This window comes from Rhinolophus ferrumequinum, chromosome 21 (assembly GCF_004115265.2).
Source record: "Rhinolophus ferrumequinum isolate MPI-CBG mRhiFer1 chromosome 21, mRhiFer1_v1.p, whole genome shotgun sequence".
Lineage (NCBI taxonomy): Eukaryota > Metazoa > Chordata > Mammalia > Chiroptera > Rhinolophidae > Rhinolophus > Rhinolophus ferrumequinum.
This window is the reverse complement of record NC_046304.1, coordinates 41,149,118-41,171,175: the sequence shown is the minus strand read 5'-3', so window position 1 is coordinate 41,171,175 and position 22,058 is coordinate 41,149,118. Positions and strand designations below refer to the sequence as shown.

Here is a 22,058-nt window from a genome sequence, read left to right as displayed (position 1 = left end):
AAAGTTCAACTTCACTCAGAAATTCACATTAAAACTTCATTGAGATGCAATTTCTCACCCAACATACTGACAAAAATTCAAAACTTGAGTATACACTCAGCAAAGCTATGGGAAACACACTCCTCCATTGGTGGTGGGAATGCAAAATGGTACAACCCTATAAAGAGGAATTTGACAGTATACAGCAAAACTCCATATGCATCTACTCTTCATCTCAGCATCCCCACTTCTAGGAATTTATCTGGAAGATATGCCTCAAAAATATGAAAATACATTTGCATAACTTATTCATTATAACATTATTTGTAATTGCAAAATATTGGAAACTAAATGTCCAAGCATAGAAGATTGGTTGGATAAATTGTGGTACACACATAATAAAGTACTATGCATCTGTTTAAAAAAATGATTGTCTCTATGAACTGTTATGAAATGGTTTTCGGGAAATGGTAAGTGAAAAATAAAATGAAAAAGTTCATGCTACCTTTTGTGTAAGGAAAAAAAAAAAGCAAAGTGAAAACATACAGCTGTCTGCTTCACAAAAGGAAATATTGGAAGGATAAACCAGAAAATAGTGAAATTAGTTACCTATGACGGGTGAAGAGGAATGGAGTGGAAGGGATTTGGGAGGGAATGACACTTCTCTGAGTGCATTTTTATAATATTTTTACTTTTTAAGAGCATATTAGCAAGCTACATTTTAAAAAAAAAAGAAACAGTAAGAATTGGGAGGGAGATAAAACTAAAAATCAAACTGTAATGAACTTAACTGTAGAATTACATGGTATAACCAGACTGGGAAGGGGAGTGGAGGGGAGAACTAAGAAGAATTAATTGAAGTAACTTACGAACACTGTATTTGTCTACATACCCTCAGTCTTGGACAGGGTAGGGTGTGTGTTGGGGTGGTGATGGGGGATAAAAGTGCAAACAAATCCTGAACTCTTCAGTAGGTTAGCTTATTTTAGAAGTATGTATGAATGAATCAATGGGAAACTAAGATATATTACAAGATTGAACAAATGAATAAATATGTTAATATCATTGGGGATCAGAGTTCTCGCTGTGGCAGAAGGTACATTATAAATATGTAAAGGAAACAAGCAAGCAAGAAACAACCCTGTGGGATTAATTGCAATTGAAATTATTGTTTTGAACTCATGATTTCTAAAACGTATATGTATACATACATTGTGTATATGTTATGTGTATAGACATATACCTAATATGCATTATATACACATATATTTATGTATTATATGTATATTTGTAGATATATATATATATATATATGCATTTTCAACCCTGTCCACTGAAAGGGCCAAGAAGCAAAGACACCCAAGTAGCAATGAGCATACTTAGTGCCCAAATCTTGGGCTAAGACAGGGAAAGCACACATCTTGCTTGCCAAAAAGTAAGGAAGCGCTTTAAAAAAAAAAAGATGGAGTTGTGTCACAAGGACACAGGAGCTAAATTGAAAGGGCTCCCACTGGCCAAACCTGAAACATTTGATGTACAATAATAAATGATAAGCCATTGGAGAAAAATGAGAATTCATGACCTTGTACTAATAATAAATGAATGAAGCAAGTAAGAAAGAAGAAAGGGCGTTCAGGCTGCTGTAACAAAAAGATCACAGACTGGATGGTACAACATTCTCACAGTTCTGAAGCCTGTGAAGTCCAAGATCAAGGTGCCAGCAGTTTCAGTGTCTGATGAGAGCCTGCTTCCTGGTTCACAGAAGGTGGTCTTCTAGCTCTGTCCTCACCTGATGGAAGGAGGCCGGGAGCTCTCTGGGGTCTCTTTTATAAGGGCACTAATCCCATTCGTGAGGGCTCCACCCTCAGGACCTCGTCATCGCCTAAGCCCCTACCACCTAATGCCACCATATTGGGGGTTAGGATTTCAACATGAATTTGCGGAGGGTATAAACAGTCAGCCCATTGCATTCTTCCCCTGACCCCCCAAGATTCATGTCCTTCTCACATGCAAAATACATTCCTTCCATCCCAACAGCCCAAAAGTCTTATTCCCACATCAACTCAAGCCTGAAGTCCAAAGCCTACATATCACCTAAATCAGATATGGATGAGACTTGGGGTGCAATTCATCCTGAGGCAAATTCCTCTCCAGTTGTGAACCTGTGGATCCAAATAAGTTATGTGTTTCCAAAATACAATGGTTGGACAGGTATAGAATAGACATTCTCATCCCAAATGAGAGAAGAGGAAAAAAAGGAAAAGTCCCAAGTAAGTTCAAAATCTAACAGGGCAAATTTCATTAGACCTTACAGCTTGAGACTAACACTCTTTGGCTCCATACTCTGCCTTCTGGACCCCCTGGAGTGGCAATGTCACCCCACCGCCAAAGGCTAACTGGTAAATCTGGAAGGGAGTGCTGGACTGATTCTGTAACCATGATAGTAAAGGTTGAATCAGGCAAGAATCATCAATGGATGCTAAATCTAGGGGGACATTTTGATGATAAGCACTCTATTGGTTCTAAATTGTCTCCTCTCCCACACCATTTATTAATTGCAAAGGTGAAAAAAGAATTAGCAGTGAAGAAATTGAACAACACCTTAACTGGATAGTCAAAATTACATCACCAATGAAGGACATATGGATACTGTGTGCCTCCAGATGCAGTATCTTAAAAGAGACACATCACCTCTACAGTATTCCAGCTGAGAATGCATAACCTTAATTTACACAAAGGAAGTATTGAATAAATACAAAGTAAAGAACATTCTATTTTTAAAATCAAAGCAGGGGCTGCCAGATGGCTCAGTTTGTTAGAGTGCAAGCTCTTAACAGCAGGGTTGCCAGTTCGATCCCCACATGGGCCACTGTGAGCTGCGCCTTCCACAACTAGATTGAAACAACTACTTGACTTGGAGCTGATGGGTCCCGGAAAAACGCACTTAAATAAAATAAAAAGTTTAAAAAAGAAAAAAAAAGAACTAAGTATAAGGGTGGGGGAATACACTCTTCAAGAAGGTTTCTGTCATGAAAGTTGAAGAGGTTAAAGACATGACAGCTAAACACAGTTCCCGACCCTAGACTGGATGCCGTGCTGGAGGGAAAAAAAAAGAAAAGACATCATTAGGTCAACTGACAAATTTACAATATGGATGGTAGATTAAAGTATTATAAACTTATGAACTGTAAGTTAAAGTACTGTCATGTAGAGAATATCCTTATTTTTAGGAAACATACAATGAAGTATTTGGGGCAAGGAGATAGACCTTTAGACCCTCATGTTGAGTAGTCACTGGATGCCCCAGGAAGGGAAAGTGACCTTGGATGAAGCAACACTTTTTCATCCCTGCAAAGAGGTTTCATATACCTTATTTAACCTAATATATCCAAAATATCATATAACAATGAAATATTTAATTTTTTTCAGTGAGTCTTTGAAATATGGTGTGTATTTTATACTTACCACACTTCAGTTTGGACTAACCACATTTGAATTGCGCAATAGCCACATATGGCTAGTGGTTCCCATATTCAACAGTGCAGCCAAGACGATCGTGTTTTTATATGCACCAGGTTGTATGGGCAAATTGTTCATTACAGAATTTTTTTAATTGCCTAAAATTGTAAAAACCCCAAATGTCCATCAACAATAAAATGATAAATAAATGGTGGTATAATTCAAACAAAGGAATAGTATAAACTAGAATTAGGCACCAAAATATACATGAATGTTACAAACAAAAAAATAAGAAACAAGACAATACATATCACTATTTGGCAACCACCGTAGTAATAGTTGTTTTGTGCCAGGATGATCAGTGAATGCTAAAACTAATAAGCAGAAGTTTGATGAGAAATGGGATATGTAGTCTCAAAGTACCTCCCCACAAGATATTTATTATTTTTCCCTTCATAATTAATGACTTCACCTTAATTATATGACCAAAATTAACGTCAGGAATGGGACCAGTTGATAGCATGTGCTTCCTGATAGGATGCACGGAGAAGTCCACAGCGTCACTTCTGGGAATATTTCTGCCCCAAATGCATAACTTAAATCTAATTATGAAGAAATACCAGACAAACTCATACCCAGGGAGACTGTACATAATCAGTAGCCTGAAATCTTCAAGTGTCTAGGTTATGAAAGACAAAGACAGACTACAGAACTTTTCCAGATGAAAGGAGACTAAATTGTCCAGTAAATGCAATGTGTGATGCTGGATGGGTGTCAGAAAGTTTTTTGAAAAATGTTCTTTTCCTATAAAGCATATTAGTGAAACAACTGGCGAATGTGAATAAGCTCTATGGATTAAATAATAGTGTCAATGTTCATTTCTTGATTTTGATACTGTACTGATATAAGAGAATAGCCTTATTTTTAGGAAATACAAGTATTTAGAGTAACGGGGCATAATGTCTCCAATTTATTCTCAAACAGTTCTGAAAAAAAGTGTGTGTGTGTGTGTGTGTGTGTGTGTGTGTGTGTGTGTGTAGGGAGAGAGAGAGAATATAAAGCAAACTTTCTAAAATGTTAACATTTGAGGAATCTCAATGAAGAATAGATGGTAATTCTTTGCATTATTTTTGTATTATGATATCATATGTAATATACATTTAGATACTTTTTAATTTTTTAATTTATAAAATAAATATATTTATAGCATATTAGTTATAATGTCAATTATATTTCAATTTAAAAAAGATTTTGGTGAATTGATAATTTGGTTAATTCGTCAGCTTATTGTTCTTCCACAGAGTTCACCTAGAGCCAGGCATGAGTGGGGATAAAAGTCATGGTATCCAGGAGACCAAAGTGAAAGGATAACTGCACTGTCAGAGGCATCCTTTACAAGGAAGGGCATAAAGAATAAACCGGGGTCAAGGACCCTGAGACAAAGCCCCTGGTCTGACACTGTCCTGTTCAGCTTCTAGAAAATGACAGTGCCTTCTTGTGTACTCCACCGAGTCTCTTAGACTATGCCTGCTCTACCTGGTCCCTGTTCCTTGAACTACTTCCTTCCTTCAGCTTTTGGCCTGACTCTAACTACAGAGTCAGTTAGAAATGATCAGTTTCTAGAAAGTGGTTGCTATCCCTCACCTTCTGAGCTTTGCACATGCTATTCCCCCTGTGCTTCCTCATCCCGGCCTCACCCCGTACTTCCCGCTATCTCAGCCCTTTTATCCTACTGTAATGGCTCTGCCTGTTTTTGTCTGTCTTCCCCACTTCTGTGTAAACTTTGAAGCCGGGGCACCATCTTCTTCTTCATCACATCTTCAGGGCCTTGGCAGTGCCTGGCACATAGCAGGTGTTCAATAACTATTTTCTTAATGACTATTGAGGTTGGGATGGATAGAAACCTAATTGCTAAAAGCAGGCAACACTCAGCTGCTGGGCTTCATGAAGGAGGACCCAGTGACCCATGCTGTTATTTATGAATAGAGTCAACGTAGCTACTTACATTTTACTGTAGCCCTACTGAATATCACTGCCTGGTGATCTCTTAACTAAGCTGATGACAGTGAGAATAAAAAGAAATTATAAATGTGTGATATTGTAAAGGAAAATCAATACAAATGGATGGGTATAGGGGCAATACGTACAACTCAGGATCGCTTCTCTTATTTTAATTCAGAAAGCCAGAATCCTAAGGATGAACAACAATAACAGCATCAGCCAATCTTTATTGAGCACCTACTATGTGCAACACTTTACCTGTGTTAATCTTTACAATAACCGTAGAGAAAACTGAGGGATAGAGTTATTAAATATTTGCCTGGGATTCTTCATGGTAAAACCACTGCTATTGCTATCTTATCCTTTTTAAATTTTTAATAAGTATTTTAGCCAACGATTATTTATTTAGGCTTCTGTGCCTGACAGTACATTGTGTAAAATAATATACAGAAAACAGTTTCTGCCCTTAAGGAGCTTATGATCCATTTACAATGGTTTAATTTATTTTTTGAATAAATGTTTAATTTATTTCTTGACATGGTTCAAAAGTTTAGAAAGAGAAAAATTCTCCTCACACTTCATCTTCGAGCTACTTGTTTCCTCTTCTAAGAAGGAACCAGTGTTATTTAATGTGTATCCTGCTAGAAACATGATTTAAGTGTATACAAATACATATGTAAAGGCATTTTTTTCTTTCATGCCCTACACAAAGGAAATCATGTCACAAACATTGTTTGATTCCTTTTTTGTTTTTTCATTCAATATAGTCCAGAGATCACTCTCTAGTAGTACATGTAGGTAGGACTTCCTCTTTCTTTTTTATGGCTGGATATTTGATAATAACAACACAGCAATAATGAGAATGACATTAAATACTTGCGTGGTAGCTAAATACTATTCTAAGAGTCTTACTTAGATTAGCATATTTACTCCTCTCAACAATGCTATGAAATAGGTATGATTATTATTCCCATGTTGCAGAGATGGAAACTGAGGCACTGAAGGTTTAAACAACTTGCCCAATGTCACAAAATTAGCAAGTAATGAACAGGACCAGCTACTTAATTTGTGGGGTCTAGTACAAAATGAAAGTGTGGGCCTCTTGTTCAAAAAGTAGGGGAGAAAGTGCCACTTAATGGCACTAAAATATAAAGATTTTCCTTTCTTTCATGGTCTCTGCCTAGACTTGTCATGGTGTTTTTTATTTGTTGTTTAATGTCATCTAAGTAAAGAAAAAAATTTTAAATTTAAATCATCAACAGGAATTTTGCCATCTATCTTTATCTTGTGCTCTTGTGCAATGCCAGTTTTAAAGAGCATTTAACTCTTATTTTGAATTGCTGAAATTACACAATTTGGATTTTGTTGCTTGTATCGTCAGCACATGTATTTTGTTCTTATCAGAACAGTGGGAACTCTGGATGAACTAACTCAAAGGTTTTGATTTCACTTCTTGATTGTGTGCATATTCTCCTCTACTTTCAGCTTACTGATAAGTAAGGAAGGGCTGAAAGGAAAAGGAACTCTGGATTGCCTTTTCCTTCTGTCATCATTTTCAGCATCAGTGACTGGCTAATACAAAGAAGTAACACGAATAAGAAATGATATGGTTCCTTGGTCTTTCATGTTTCTTAGAATGCATTTCCTTCTTTCTCAGTTGGAAGCAAGTTCTAGTTCGAATGGAAAACATAGCCTCTCAGGACTTACTGAGTCACATGTGTCACACCTACCTTGTACTCACTTTGTATCTTGTTGAATTCCCACACATCATAGGTCCACCAGAATTCTATGCTCGTGGGGCATCACAAATGCCATCTGTAATTGGGGTGACAAGGAAGGTTGACACCTAATTGTGTATATCTCCTTTGCTTGCTCAGGCATTTGCTTCAATGCCCCATTGGACTCCATTTACAAAACCCAAGTTCAAAAGTAAAATTATTAAGAATTTCAAGGTGGCAACAGCAGAACGTAGGGCCTTTCTGAGTGTGGGGCCCTGTGTGACCGCACAGGTCATATGCCCATGAAGCCAACCCTGGTGCTTCATGTACAGGAGCCAAATCATAATTTACTTAACCAGTCTGCTAATGAAGTGTATTTGTTTCATTTTCTTCATCTTTTGCTATTAGAAACAATGTTTGTTGAAAAAACAAACAAACCATGTATATATAGACTATCTCAAACTTTGGAAGTAGGGAAAATATTTATTATACTTTTTTCATTTTATTTAACGTGTTCTGATATAATCTTAACTATATTCCCTGGTTGAGATTCAAGGCTTCTTCCTCATGAGCAACTCTACGATAATAACGAAATAAACAGCGCCATATTTCCAGACTTTTTAGAGAATATATCAGTAAGATAAATTCTAGAGCATAAAGTAGTGCCTGCCACATTGTTGTTGCTCAATAAATATTTAGGGAATGAATGAATACATTTCTAGAGATGGAATTGCTGAAATAAAAGGGTATTTGCAGTTATAATTTTGATGGCTATTGCCTAGTTGCCCTCTGTAGATATTGGAACAACTAATATATCCCCCCCAAAAAAAGGCTATTTCCCCTCTCCATTGCCAACACAATGTGTTAGCAAACGTTATCGTCATGACCTGTTAGATGAAAACAGTATCTCAGTGGAGATTTAAATGCTTGTCTTTTAGTGAGTTGAGCATCTTTTCATTCATTTACCAGCCATTCCTATGTTCTTTCTCGTAAAATTTCTGTAGTATCTTTTGTCCATTTTTCCAGAGAGATGCTATTTTTCTAAAAAATAATATTTTCATTGTGAAGTATCCATACAGAAAAATATACAAAAGTTTTTGTATGTTTTGCTAAACAGTTATAGAGCAAATACCTGTGTACCCATCACCTGATCAAAAAGTAGAACACTGAAAGGAAAAGGAATTCTGGATTGCCTTAGGAACTCTGGAACTGCCTGTTCCTAAGAAAAACCTCCACCCTCCACACTCAATCAAACAACACTCCCTCTGCCCCCGTTAGCCAGCCTGACTTTCATTATTGTGTTCATTTCCTTCCTTTTCTTTATAATTATACCACCTATCTATGCATCCCTATGCAATATAGTTCAGTTTTGCCTGCTTTTAAACTTTATATAAATGGAATCATACTTTGTATATTTTTTTGTATCTTGCTTTTTTGTGTGTGTTTAATATTACCTTTGTGAATATTTATTCATATTGTTGAACATAACCATAGTTTATTAATTTTCGTTGTCTGAATATACCACAATTTAACCATTTTATGCTTGATAAACATTTGGGAGGTTTCCAGTGTGGGGTGCTGAGGAACAAAGCTGCTATGAATATTCTTGTACAGTGATCCTGACATTTACAATTCTGCATTTCTTTATAATACATATAATACTGTGACTGCTGGGACACAGTATACATAGCTTCAATTTTATTAGATTTTATCAGAGTCTTTTTCTAAAATGGCTGTGCCAGTTTACACTCCCACCAGCAGGGTAAGGATGAAGATGGCTGGTATTTATTTATTGATTTGTAAGAGGTCTTTATAGACAGTATCATAGAAATTAGCCCTTTGTAATAGGAGTAGCAAATTGTTCCCCCCCCAAGTTTAGTCTCTTTAAAAAGGCACTGATGTTCTTCCAACCCCCCCTAGAGGAATGAAAATGTAACTGGAAGAAGTGGAGTATTCTAATTTTGAAGCATTTAAATGAAAAAATGTTCTGGGTTAACCACTTTATCACTCTTAATGTGCAATCGTATATGTCATCCGTACAAATAATCATACCGGAAATTTTTATGGAATGCTCTGGAATACAAGATGTCAATATAATAATAATGATAGTTAAAAACTGTTGACCTTGTATTAGGCACTGTTTTAAATCCATTATATATATTAACTAATTTAATCCTTACAATAACCCTAGGAGGTGGGTACTATATTTTGCTCCATTTTACAGATACATGAAATAAGGAGCTGGATTAAAGATGTTTTCTAGGGCATATTTAAGCAAAATTAATAAACTCAGAAAAGATTCTTTCTTAACTAATAAAGATGTTTTCTTTTTATAATTTCTTTTTCCTCTTGGGAATGAATGATACGCCATCTGGGTTTCTTTTCCCCATCTCAGATCTGCAATATACCCCATAGCTTTCTCTTTTTTCTTTGAAGAAAGACAAAATGTATATATCGTTCTTCCAATCTTTACTCACAATTCCTTGTTCTTTGTGTCACAGGGACGTCAGAAATCTGCAGGTAGCACTAGGAACCAGAGAGTGTTTGGAGCAAGTGGAAAACGGAAAGAGAGAGACGGAGATAAGGGGTGAAGGACAGGGCCACAAGCCTGGCATGGGTGTGTGAAGGGTGGGAAGGATGCTTTCTTTATGGTGGGGTTTCTTAACCTGCAGTCCACAGATTAAGAAATCCATGAATTTAGATCAGGGAAAGTGATGTGCCTTTATTTTTGCTAAAATGTTAACAGAAAACTAGCATTTCCTTCAGTTATGAATGGAGACGACAAACCAAGTCGTATTAGCAGTGTCTGTGATTTTGTCACCGGTAGAAATCACAAATATTTTCCTAATAATATGACAGCTGTCACAGCGATCTTGAAATATTATTTATGCTCATTTACTACCTGAAAATTATGGTGGTCATTAGGTCTGCCATTAGATCTTATTATTTAATACATTAATATAAAGCCCAGATATTACTATATCACACCTTTCAAAATATTTTGAAAATTGTATTTTAATGTCATTGCTTTCCTTTAAATTCCTCTGTATGTTGATTACACATAAAAAGTATTCTGAGAAGAGGTCCATATGTTTCACCAGACTGCCAAAGGGTCCGTGGTGTGAAAAAGTTAAGAACTCTGCTTTATGGATATTTTGACTTTCATTCTTATTGAATGAGCCTTTAGAGAGTCCCAGAAATGAATCTCAAGACCGGTGAGGCTGTCATAGTTTTATTATTCTATTTTTCCAGAGACACTTCCCCCCATAACTTTCATGCCTCTTCAATATTCTGTTTTTCTTACCTCACTGCCCCTCTTTCTGTTCTTTTCATTATCCTGTGGGTGCCTTTTTACACTTCTATGGGTAGTTTATCCTTCAGCATATCATCAATCAACATATTTAGGTAGAGAACTCCAAACCTTCCCTAGTCCAGATTGTCCACCCTCTCCCAAATTCCGTATTTCCAGTTGCCTCTGGGACACCTCCACTTAGTTTTACCACTACTGTTTGGAACTGAACATATTAAAAACTAAGATTTCTCCCAAAATTTGCATGCTGTCCCACTTTGCCTGGATGACCATCTTGTCTGTCCCCCTGGTTTTCTGACCTTAGATTTATTTTAAAATTTAAATAAATTACTTAAACAAAACAAAACAAAACCCTGGAATCTTTGTAAATGGCACAAAAATCAAAAGATACAAAAAGATGTACAATGAAATGTAAGTCTTGCTTCCACCTGGTCCCCTAGGCACTCAGTTATCAGCCCAGGTGGAAAGCACTTTGAGTCATTTTGATTCCTTATTATATTGGTTATATCTCAAGTCCTTCCCGTTTGTGAGATGTGTGCCCTTTCCTCTCCAGGCTCTTGTGACCTTATATCTGGTTGACTTTATACATATATGTATGTGTATATTTTATATTCATATATAAAATCTCTCCTATGGCCTTCCGGCCTCGAGTTTTCATCACGTCGCTTCCTGGATGAAGAACCTACAGGGGTGAGGGGCCGGGGTTGGGGGTGATGGAGAAGAGGATCCAAAGGGGACTTAGGTAGGGGGTTCGGAGTGGCTGACTGGTGGGAAGCTCTGCCAGGATTCCTATTTCTATCTTTCCCACCGCGGGCCCCCTTCCAGTCGCCTTGTCCAAATGTCTCTCATTTCCAAGAGCCAAGACAGAGACAGCGAGATACAGAGACAGAGACGCCGAGGCACCAGCATCCCTCTCCCCTCCTGTCCCGCCCCACCGCTCTGACGGACACCCGCCATTAGCCAATGGCGCTCACGATGTGCCCCGGAAGGACCAATGAGAGACAGAGGAGGGCAGAAGATTCCCCGCCTCCACTTCTAGGCTTGGTTGAGCCGTGCAGGTAGGTCCGGGGCCGGGGGAGCAGCCGTTGGCACTGGTGCCGCGGGGGTAGGGGGCACGAGTCGTTAGGGGTGATGGTGGGAAAGGGGATGTGGTCCTATCCGCGGGAGTTTGAGGGGGTGGCCCAGGCGGGAGGCGGGGGGCCGGCGGGCCCGGGGAGCGGGCGCCGCCGAGGGCCCTGGAAGCGGCTGGACTTGGGGGAGCGGGGACGCGTGTGTGAGGCACAGGGACCCCCGCCCCGCGCCCACTCGCAGGCCTGGGCCGCGGGCTGCCGGCCGAGGGGCTGGGGGCCTGGTGCCCGGGGGCGGACCGGGGCTGGGCCTGGGGCCGGGGGCGCCGAGCAGAGCCCGGGGCGCCAGGCCGAGCCGAGGTGGGACGGACCGACGCGGAGAGGAAGGGAAGCTGCATCCCGCGGGCCGCCCCTCCTGAAGCGAGCCGGGGCAACGGCCGCAGGCTCCCCTGCCCGGAGCCCACTTCCCCATTCGCCCCCTCCCTGACAATGGGGATGGGACAGAAGGAGTCGCCCCACTGCGGGAAGCTGGCGGGGGGTGTAGGTTTGGGACTAGGGTCCAAGGTGGGGGGAGGGGTGAGAACTCGGGCTCTCTCCCCTTTCTCTTCTTCCCATGTCTTTTGCGGTGGGGATCATGGAGGGTCTATTAAATCCTCCTGAGACTTGGGTCAAGAGTCAAACTCCCCCGTCCCCCCCCAAAAAAAATCCGATGAGCGGTAAGGAAAGTGATGCCAAGTCTTCGAAGCCCAAGTGACAAACGCATAGCAGGAACAAATCTACTCCAGAGGTTTTTATTTAAAATTTTTTTTTCCAAAATGAGGGTATTGTAATTTTTGATTTTTTGAAATTTATTTTACAGAGGTGGGTGCTGTTATTCTTGTCCCTACTCGGGCAAGCCTCCATTTTAAGCGAAGCAGTAACTGGTTAAGCTGGAATTTTCATTCAGGCCTAGGACTTGAACAAGGTTCCTAGGAGAGGTCATTTAATCCATCCTCCTGCCTCCAGGCAAACTTGCCTCTCTCCTTCCTCAAAATTAAGTTGTTTGGTCTGCTTTTAACGATCTCTAGAGAAGAAGGCTCTTTTATTTGCTTGTAGCACTTCAGTCAAGAATGGATTTTATTTTTTATGTAGATAGGTCCTGAAACTTAATAAAATTTAGGACAGTGAGAATGATCAGAGAGGTTTTTATTAAATAAAATTAAATGTGACAAGGGTCTTTTTTAGATGGTCCGTTAAATCACTTTTCAGTAGTGTTTATGAAGTACCCTGAAGAATCATTTTTCTACCTGGGATTTTGGTTTTCTAACTATTTGATAAGCAATTTTATATTATAGAAAACATGTATTACACAGTTAATTCACTTTTTATGTAAACTATATTTCTACATGATATGGATATACACATACATACATTTGCCTCTTTCTAAAGGGGACTGTGTTTTGTACATCTTTTTAGGATGGTGAAGCAAATAGTACTTCAAATCTCTGTCCAGATACTCAAACTATTTGCTTATTCTTGATTATTTTTTAGTCTAAATGAAAGTCCTCTCTTTCAGATACCTTCTTGAAACAAAAAAATTTCCTACCTGCTCATACTTGGTGACTGAGGGATTACTAAGACTCCCTGCTTGCTCATTTCTGAGAATTGTCTGAACTATTCCTGACACTATGAATGCTATGTGGATGCCTCCTAAGGTAAGATGTGTTATTTTTTTTTTTCAATTAAAGGCCTCATTTTATTTTTCTTTAGAATTGAGAATATTCTCGAATTTGCAATTCTTCAACCTATTACCTGACCCTCCTTTCCCCTCAAAAACTACTCTTATGGTTGCTTCCTAGGACTCGTTGGTTACTCTTTACTTTGTATTGCTACTGTTCTTAATTGTTGGTGTTAAAATATGAATGAAGTTCTCAAGTTAACTTTCATTATAATGATGTGTTAATTTTCTAACTTTAAATTATGACAACCCACATAGCTGTAAAATTATCCTATCTCAGTAGGATGGATTGGCACTTCAGCCATCCAGGTCCATTTTCAACAGGTAGTCATAGGTAGTAGGGTGTGTCCCACTTGCAAATCTGTAGCTGATTCATGAATTACAAGTGATGTGTCATTAACCATTTGTTTACTCTGAAACTTCATGTAGAATTTTCTGAGGCCTGTTGGTTTGCGTGTACGACTCCACTGGAGAGTCCTGCTGCTTCCTAGTCATTTGCATAGGAATTAACACTTTTTCTGCACAGGTAGCGCTTTGTGCCAAGTTTCATTTCACAGGATAAACCTCTGTTGGGCAATGTGGGCTGATGATCTTTAGATGAAAAAGCTCTTATTAATGTGGTTCTCAAGTCCCTTCACTCCTTCCAATTTCTTGTACATAGATGGCCAAAGGACACTTCGTTTGTACTAAGTAAAGGGCAAAGCTTAAGACATTTGTAGGGAGGAAAATGAGAGGAAGGATGGACAGAGAAAGATGAGGGGTGATGGAAGCCCTCACCAGTTTCGCCAGGTGGCTCAGGTTGCCTTCCTTTGGAGCTAGATATTAGTGTATTTAAGACCGTTGTGTGGTCATCTGCCCTGTGGAATGCCAATTTAATGCAACGAATAAATCAGAATAATGTAACCTAAATATTTGGACTGTTGGAAATCTTTAGGTAAATGTAGACTGAGTTCTCTTCTTAGTTTATATTCCAGCTGTTGTTGTTGCTTACATTATGTGTAAAAGAAGTCAAAGTGATAGTTTACCAGCCATTCTCCGTGTAGAGTTGGAGGGGTTGTATGGGGAACCCACCCAGAAGTCCTGAACACTTAGGAATTGGAAAACCTTATATAAGAGTGTTTCTCTTTGGTACCAAGTGTTTAGCGCCAGGACCTGGTGACCTCTGTTATCTTTAGGAAGCAGGCAAGGGGATATCAGCAGGCCCTAGGTCCCCAGAAACCCAAGGAAATTAGGATCCATATATTGAATTTTGTTTTACCATTACCCTGGTTTTAACTAATGTATTAGGTACATAGAGCCTCCTTCTTAAGATATATATGATGTTTAAGATTTTACCAGTAAATCTCTGAACTTGGGGTGTTATGTGGTTGACTGTTGAACAACCCCAGGGATCAGGGGTGCCGACCCCCCGCCCCCACACACACACAGTCAAAAATAAGGAATAACTTTTGACTCCCCCAAAACTTAACTTCTAATAGCTTACTGTTGACCGGAAGCTCAACCAATAACATAAACAGTTGGTTATCACATGTTATGATACATGTATTCTTAGAGTATGTTATACTGTATTCTTAGAATAAAGTAAGCTAGAGAAGAAAATTTATTAAGAAAATCTTAAGGAAGAGAAATGCGTTTACTGTATTGAAAAAAATCCGCACAGTTCAAACTCATTGTTCAAAGGTCAACTATAGTTCCACAATAACCCCTGAAGTTGTACCAAAGACCTCTGGGATGGCAGGAGTACAGAGCTTCCTACTATATGAGTTACCTACCACCTGTTAACTACTTAAGAATGTAGTTATGTGGCTGCCTTAATTTTATGTTTCCTACCAGTTCTTTGATCAGTGGAAGATCTCTTCTGAATCTGAGCAGATTTTTTATTTGCTAACATTTTCCTCCTCCTTTTACTACTTAGAAAAACTTATAGTGTTTGATTAGGACAGGGCGGGGAAAAGGCACTTTTTTCGGGGAAGAGGATAACATTGAATTTGCAGGATGGGAAATAAAAAGGGAGAAAGAGAACTTTATTCTCTTTTTCAGTTGTAAATATCCTTAAAATGTTTCTGAGATGTATTTTCAGGTTACAGCTGTTCATTTTTAAGTAAAAAGAAATGACAGCCTAATTAAAGTGTATACTTTGGAGCCAAAGTGTTCATTTTTTGTAGTTCTTCCACTTTGTTTCTGATTATCTCATTTCAGAATGAACTCCAGTTCTGTCAGGCATTACATGAATGTCAGGCCTGAATATGTACTTGTTTCCATGCTTATAGAAAACAGTGCCAATACTCACCCTTTTCATAAACCAAAGTACCAAAGGAAACCTAAGTAACAAAGAAAAAGTAACTCCAAACAGAAACTCCTCAGTTGAAAGCACACTTGTTAATTAGAAGTTACCATGGAAATTATTTACCCCTTTCTTTCTATATCCGGGGTCTACAGCTTTTTTCTTGTTAGCCATGACTAAGCAATGCCAATGATGTTTGCTGTTTTTAGGTCCAGTTGTCAGGGTTAGGGGATGGGTGAGATGGGAGAGGAACAGGGAGAAAGAGAACTTGGGTAAGCTGGAGAAAAGAGCAAAGTGAAGAAGAAGAGGCAGAGAGAAAAGAAAGATGGTCTTTGGTGTGTGATGTGCCACCATTAGTTGTGTCAGATAGCTCTTAGGGGCTGCTGGTTGTCCTGTGTGCTAGACTGAACTATGGTGAAAGCAAATAAAAAGTATTCTTGACAAACAAAAGGACAGAATTAAAACACTTCAATATGATTTAGAAAGATCTCAAAGATACACAGTTAAGTGATAAAAGCAAGATGCAGAACAGTGTGTATGGTATGGTACCCTTTGTATTTTTTGCAAAAGAAACGGAGGAAAGAAAATTTGTATTGGCTTGTTGTATATACATTAAAAAAACAACAAAAAGCTAGAAGAATAAACAAGAAAATGGTGACATTGGTTGCCTGTTAAGTCTAAGGAACTGAGCAGGTAGAGGATACTGTGGGAAGGAGACAACTTTCTGTATTATAATTTTCTATACTTTCTGATACTTGTATCAAAAATCAAAAAATTCAAATTAATAAAAAACAGTATTTCAATCCTTACATCTTTTCTTCTACTGTGTCTGGAAGTCAGAGAAACAGTGAGGGGCCCAACTGAGAGAGCAGAGAGCCCTTGAACGATGGTTGAAGGGATACACACACAATGGTGCTGTAACCTAGAACACATTCTCCTGGGATCTTGACGAAGTTTGAATTTATAGATGTGTATTTCTAGTACTGAATTGTGAAATCAGGCATTAAAAATTTTCATTTGCTCTTCAAGTTTTAGTATAAAAAGATGTTTATTGTTTATTCCTTCAGGTTGGCAATTAGATACACTATCACATTCTTGTTTGTGTGATTTTGGGCAATTTCTTAATCTGTCCGAGATTCAGGGTCCTTCTTTGTACTGGAAATAATACAAACATTTATTTCAGAGAATTGGTGTATATTTGTAAAAGACCTCGAGTCTGACTCAGTGAACTACGACTGTTCTTATAATTACTATTGATAATAGTTCTTTATAGCCTAGTGATAAGAGTGGGACTCCGGCTAATGTTGGGCAAGTTCTTTAACCTCTTAGAACTTTGGTGTCCTCATTTGTAGAAAGGTATAATTAGAATGCCTGGAACCTGGGATGGACTTTGTAAGGGCTAAAAGAGTTTATTGGTACCAAGTGCCTAGAATGACACTTGGTATGTGCTCAGTAAACATGAGCTGCTAATTTTCTTCATGACACCTGTTAGGGCTGCCATAACAGTGTCACAAACTTGGTGGCTGAAAACAACAGAAATCGATGGTCTCAGTTCTGCAGGCAGAAGTCTGAGGGCAGGAGCATGCTCCCTCTGAAGGTGCTAGGCCAGGATCTGGTCCAGGCTTCTCTTCTGGCTTCTGGTAGTTCCCTTGGATTGTGGCAGCATATCCCCTTTGTACAGAGTTCTCCCTGGATGCGTGTTTTGTGTTCAAAAATTCTCCTTTTTAAAAGGACAACAGCCATGTTAGATTGGGGCACACCCTAATGACCTCATTTTAACTTGATTACCTCTGTAAAGACCCTCTCTCCAACTAAGGTTACATTCTGAGGGACGGGGGGTTAGGAGTCCAAAAATACATTTTTGGGGGGGCGGGAGCAGTGCACAGTTCAACCCATAACAACACTGTGTCATTCATTAAGGGTGGCAGACCTTCAACACCGATATATAGGAAATGAACATTTTGGTACAAATTGGTAACGTGAGTTAAAGAAGTAGATTATTTCTTTAGGCTTCTCATTTATCTTTAATATGTATAGAATTTTGTTATCCTTGAAACTTTGATTTATATAAAAGTGAATCTTTAGAAGGTAAGGTTATTCTTTTTTTTGGTATCAGTAATATTCTGATTTGAAAAATTAGGATCAAGATTACAGTCTTGCTCTCCATGTCTCATCATTTGTAGAAATTGATGGAAATTTGGGATTTCCTTAATTTGTAAGAATTAGGCCCAGATATGTCTCTAGGGGTTTGGGAGGTAAGGATACCCAGTAATATGGAATTTACACCCTCTTCCCTGTGTGAATAAAGAGATGTTTTATATTCAGTCAGATGCCATATTTGAAAAAGCTGTTAGGTCGGTGCAACAGTAATTGCAGTTTTTGCAATTATTTCTAACTGTTTAAACAGCGATTACTTCTGCACCAGCCTACTAATAACATGGTTATTCTCCAGCCTTTGCCTTCAAACTGTCATTTTTGAGGCAGACAGTATGGGTCACCTGAGAAATAGTAAGACCATGAGGAAGTCCCTCCTCTGGCCTGACTAATTTGGCCAGCCCTCTGCTTGTATCCCCCCCCCCCCCCGCCACCTTGGCCTTCTGGGTAAAGTTCAGACTTAAACTTAGAGCATAGGTCCCTGATGATGCGGCTGCTGCTGGCCTTTCTGTTTTGTTTTTAAACTTTACTTTCACCATTGGCCTGTGTGCACCTCTGTTTCATGGTTTCCTCTGTTTCAAAGGCTTCTCTGCCTCCTTAAAGCACCCTGAATAAATTTTTGCCTTTTACTAATAATCCAAAATTATTGACGATCCTCACGATGCCCATCAGTTACTGTGTTGTGTCTGTGGAGACCGTGAACTATACTGCATTGGTGGGCGAGTATGAACTCGTGAGCTATTCTTTATATTCTCTGGTGGGTTATTATTTATTTGCATGGTCTCCCACCTTAGTATCAGCTAATTATTGTTCTTGTCACTGTCCTTGTTCCAGCCTCCAGCACCCCTTCCCTCTAATTTAATGCTGGTATAAATTATTTGCCAAGGAAGAGGAAATAGATCTTTACTGATAGCGGGAGGAACTTTTCTATGGATAAAATACATGAAGAATGACAGTTTTTTGGCAGCCAGATGCAAAATGATGTGGTTTTGCCGTGTGCATTTTATGGAGAGGAATGGTCCATTGCTTTCATCAGATTTGTACAATGCTCTGGGGCTGCTCTTGATAGAAAGGCATGTTATAAAGTTGCTTTGTAAGTTGCATCAGAGTCTAGCTCCCAGATTCCTTCTATCCCCCTATGCTGAAGTGAAGGAGTTCATAGTACAGGGTATTGTTGGGGCTGTGGGAGGAAGGACCACTGGACTAGTCCCGGGAGAGCTCACAGGCTGAGGCAGAGTAATAGTGGTAGGGGGTGGAGGGAGGAAATGAAGTTAGGTAGGGGACAGGAGAGCAGCTATGGGCATTGGCCTTGCAGAAGTAATTGAACGTCTCTATGCCTCAGTTACCTCATCTGAAAAATGGGAAAAATAATTAAAAAATACAAATAATAACACCTACCTCACAGGACGGTTGTGAGGAGGAAATGAGTTAATACATGAGAAGCGCATGGAAGAGCGCCCGGCACATAGTACATTACAAGTGCTGTGTGTGCTGGCTCTGTTGTCATCGTTATCCCCGGCTGCTCTTTCCCAGAGTTCTTTGTAAACTTTTTCCCTCTTTCACGTCAGTGTTTGCCTTACCTTGGCTCTGTCTCTTCTCACCCTCTGCAATTCCTGGGGGATATCTTAGTTGAGTTTGTGTCTCATTCGCCATCCATTTAATACTGATGGTTTGCAAATGTGTTTTTTCCAGCTCTAAGTGGTCTTCTGATCTCCAATCCCACACACAGAGCTGCCTCCTGGACATTTGCACTTGGATGTCCCTTGTTCATTTCAAACTGACCTCCCTGTCTACTTCCCCAAGTCCATCCTCTTCCTATCTTCATCTCCCACCCAGTCACTAAATTCCCTCTTGTGGCATATTAGTCACCAGGTTCTTGAGATCCTAGCTCGTAATGTTTCCCTGGTCACTCCCACTTCTCCCTTCTGAGATCATACCTTCGTCACCCTTTGTTTGCCTGCATGACCTTCAGTCACCTTTTGATCATCGTCTTTGACTGCCTTCCAAGTTGCTGTCAAAGTGATCCTTACAAAATGCAGATTTCATCATATGACTATGTGCCTCCTCCCCAATGGCTAATGCGGCTCAAGGTAAAGGTCAAGTTTTTTGCTAAACACCCAGGGCCTTGGCGATCGGGCTTCTGCCAGATCATCTCTGCTCCTGCCCGAGCACCTCTGTACTCAACGGTGCTGACCTGCTTGCGGTTCCTTCTGTGCACCTGTTGCTCCTCTGCCTCTGGGCCTTCACACTTGCAATTGCCTGTTTAAAATGGCCTCCACCCTATTCTAGAAACTAATAGTGATGTTGATAACAGTAACCACAACAGTAGCTGACGCTGAGAGCTTCATATGTACCCACGCATGGCCTTTGAGCGTGGATGTATACGTAGCGCTTCTATACAGCGATTGCAGGTTTTCTTCTCTCACCCAGTTCATCTCTGAGTTCTTTGAGAGTAGGGGCTGTCTCATCTTGTATCATCACTGCTTGCCGTGTGATGGCACTGAGTAAATATGCGTTTAATGGATGGTCTGAGGGCTGCATTGCCTGACTTGGGAAGTACATCTGAGGAGGGTACTGGTGGAAAAGCTACACTAGTCCCATCCGCGTGCAAATCCTGGCCTTCCCCTTGGGAACTCTAGGATCCGATCTTCAATGTGAGCAGTTTTGTAGCTTTGGAATAAGGATTACAAAGAGGTGGGGGTTTTTTTTGTGGTTTTTTTTTTGTGGTTTTTAATCTTACCATTGAATGATGAAGGATACAGGTGTTTTTGTTTTCTTATTGAGAACCAGTTTGCTGACAACCCAGTGTCATCTGGTAACTAGAATGTTTTCACATTATTAGAATGAAGTATAGGAAAATAAATATTATTTAGGTGTGTGGTGATAGTTTTAGAGATTAGTTCTTATTCATTAGTGATCACGTGTTCCCTCTCTCCTTCTCCATCACGGCTCTGTTGAGTTTAGACACATAACATTTTATCTTTTGTCACTGCATATAAATTGTGTTTGTAGCAAACAGCCCAGAAAATGGACAAGCTTGTAATTGTAGCCTGTTTACTTTTATCTAGGTCTTGATCATGGTAGTCATTTTTTGGCCAGCAGGGGGAGCTGAAGTCACTGATATGTGACTCGATCTCTGATTTTCAAAAAGTTTGTTAGAGGTAGAAGAAAAGCCTTACTGACAAAGACCATGATCGAGTTCACAAAGAAGAAATACAAATGGCCAAGAGGCATAGAAGAAACATTTTTATTCTGATAAGTAACCAAAGGAATGCAGATTAAAATAATATGCTATTTTTTAACCTATCATATGGCAATTTAAGTTTGTTGTCAATGGTGGTGAGGGGACAGCCTCCAAAACCGCTAGTGGAACTGTGCATTGGGCTCACTTTTTCTGAAAGATATTTTGGCAACACATCTAAAGATGTCCTTAACTCAGTAGTTCCACTTGCAGGAATTTATTTTAAGGGGGAAAAACAGACATACATAGAAAGATTTGTAAACAAAGATATTCATTGAAACATTATTTATACTAGTGAGAATTGAAAATAAACTTCAATGAGTAGTAAGATTAATGGGTAAATTATGGCATATTTAAAGGTGGATGATTACACAGCCATAAAACAATATTTTTGAAGAATTTTTAATGTCTTAGAATGTCGAGTATATGATAAATGAAAAATTCAGGATACATAGCTGTATAAGGAGGATTCTAAATTTATAAAAACTAAAGAGTATATATCACACACATACACATAGTACATAGAAAAAAGAATGAAAGAAACTATACCAACAAGCAGCACTGAGTCTATTAGAAAGGGAGGCTGTCAGCCAATTGTTAGGTCTCAGTCGGCACCAAGGGATGTCTGGAAGTGAGCCATTGTTATCTTAAAAGATGTTAATCTCAGAAATTTAAGGCCTCAACTCAGACATTGCTTCTATCGTTTAGGACCCCAGAGTGGACTTAATGTACATAAATTTATGCACTTCTTGAGTAGTCTTAAGCTTAAATACCTCTTGGTGATACATTCTACAAGTTTCTTTTTAATCTGTTGTAGAAAAAAAGACTCAACCTTTTCAAGTGTCAAAGCTTAACATCTGAGACTTGGTGAATAAGTTAGTTTTTACCATATTGATACATTTTGTGATTTTTGATCATAGTGCCCCTTCTTGGCTTCCGTGGTTCTCAACTGAAAATGATTCATTTTAAAATGTAGGCTCCAATGAAGCCTCCTTCAGCCTCCAGTCCTTCCATCTACACTTCTGGATCTTTGTCAGCATTGCTTTGCCTTTCTGGGCTTATCGTAACCAATCAGAACTGCATTTCAGATATAGCTAAATTATGATTTGTTAGGATGGGAAAATATGT

At 39.2% G+C, this 22,058-nt stretch overlaps 1 protein-coding gene across 2 annotated transcripts in view; it reads left to right on the top strand.

The window, feature by feature from the left end:
- Positions 1-12,156: 12,156 nt before the first annotated feature.
- The window catches only part of KANSL1 (KAT8 regulatory NSL complex subunit 1), a 156,807-nt gene continuing 146,905 nt past the window's right edge, over positions 12,157-22,058 (top strand). The window contains exons 1-2 of one of the 2 annotated variants that reach the window (XM_033089856.1): positions 12,157-12,321; positions 13,090-13,228. The gene's annotated coding sequence lies outside the window, so the exon portion shown is untranslated. Of the gene's footprint in view, positions 12,322-12,954; positions 13,229-22,058 lie in introns of those variants that run through there. The other variant, XM_033089855.1, reaches the window with a different exon arrangement.